This window comes from Gossypium arboreum, unplaced genomic scaffold (assembly GCF_025698485.1).
Source record: "Gossypium arboreum isolate Shixiya-1 unplaced genomic scaffold, ASM2569848v2 Contig00174, whole genome shotgun sequence".
Taxonomy (NCBI): Eukaryota; Viridiplantae; Streptophyta; class Magnoliopsida; order Malvales; family Malvaceae; genus Gossypium; species Gossypium arboreum.
In genome coordinates this window covers 341,706-343,764 of record NW_026440302.1, presented here as the reverse complement: position 1 = coordinate 343,764, position 2,059 = coordinate 341,706, and positions in this window count along the sequence as shown.

Genomic DNA, 2,059 nt, shown 5'->3' with positions numbered 1-2,059 from the left:
TATTTTTAGAATTTTTGGTTGGGCCAATTGGTACAGTTTATTAGTTAAAGTCACCCATGTTACAGGGATCGACTGCTCTGACCTTCGCGTATTACAACTTGAATATCTCTCTGTACAGGGCTTTAATACTGGTGTCGTTTGTTTCTAATGAAACTAGACTCAAAATGGAATCTGTACATATAAGGCATGACTCCTAATTCTTTCTGGATAATTTATGGTAAATTTTCAAAGTCGCGACAGGGGACCCAGAAACCGTTCTGGCCCTGTCTCACGAGAACTTTAATATTTCTCAGTATACTGCTCATATGGTCATTTCGTTTCGTCCATATAAAAATAGATTCATCAAGGTTCAGTTCCATAATTTACTCACTATTTAATTCTACTTCTACTATTTTTAGTGATTTTTCAATCTCATCTCACTGCTGCTGTCCGCAACAGTTACTGCAGTAGACTATGCCAATTTCATGAATTTTTCCTTGGCCTTAATCATCCATCATACATGACACAAATTATGGCCACCTTATCAAAATTTGAGTTTCTAAGACTCGTGGCTATAGGTTCTAGCATCCCACTAGACGACCACATAGGCCATTTTCACATGGCTTAAAGTTTACAACCCACAATTCGACAAAATATAATAGCCTATACATGCCAAATGTTCTTCAACAACAAAAACAATACCACAAGATTTCAGCCGGTGTGATGACTTCAACGACGGTTCCGAGCACGCAACAATACGAGTCCAAGAGACCTAAAATGGGTGACAAAAAACCGAGTGAGTTTACAACTCAGTAAGTCATAAGCATTCATCAATCCACCGATAAAGTTACTACTACATGTACAACAAATGAGGCTAGGTACTCGTCCATATCGAATCTATACCATAATACCTCGGACCTTTCGGTCCAATCTCGCACCAATTCATACATCCACATTTCATATTCTACACAACAAGATAATCAAGCATTTTTACATTAACTCATTTTCCAGCACAACCATACAATTTCAATCATCACATAGATTTAAGGCTTACCAAATTCAATCCCCAAGCATGAACGAATTCTCTATTCGTCATGAGCTCGAGGTACTTACCCGATCCGCTGTCCATACTCAATTCAATGGAGACACACCTCCATATATATAGAGTACGCACACACAGGCTTACCACTCGATTTCGCACACTTAGTGCCACGTAATTTAAGCTCGCACACACAATTGCCATACCCTCCGAACTCGCACACCCAAAGGTCAGATTTTTCCAGCTTGCACACTTAGTGCCAAATATTTCCAGCACGCACACTTAGTGCCATATAGTTCCAGCACGCACACTTAGTACCATATATTTCCAGCACACACACTTAGTGCCAATCTCGTCACCATACACACGTATTGCCCGCACTCATAGTGCCGAAAGCAAACTTTCTACACATTCCACTATTTCTTTTACATTCAACAATTATCCTCATTCCATACACATACAATTTCATTTATACATATATATAGCATTCCATTAAACACAATTGCATAGATTTTCCAATCATTTAAGCAATATCAAACATATGTGCTAAATGACTTACCTCGTGTTGGGTAAAATAGTTCCAAGTCGGCTACTCGATGACCTTCGTCTTTCCCTTGCTTGATTCTCCTTCTTTAACTCCTTGAGCTTAATCAATAAATCACTAGTTTAACCATCTTGCTAAACATTCATAATTCAACTACACATGCATATGTATGCTTGTATATTCGGCAACCATTCTTACTAATCGCCCATTTGGTCGATTATACACCTAACCGAATATGCACCAAAACTTGATTCAACATTACCTACATACTCACTTTAATGGCGAATATATATATATGTACAATGTCAACTAACATCTTTTAATCACCTAATTTCATCTCATGAACATTTAATCAAATTTTCCCAATCTAGCATATATTTTCACATCCATTTGTAACATCATGTACAAACACATATACACATATATCAAAACACAAATTTTACCTATCATGCAACAAGCATAAATCGCACTTATGAGCATGCCATGGCGAATACATC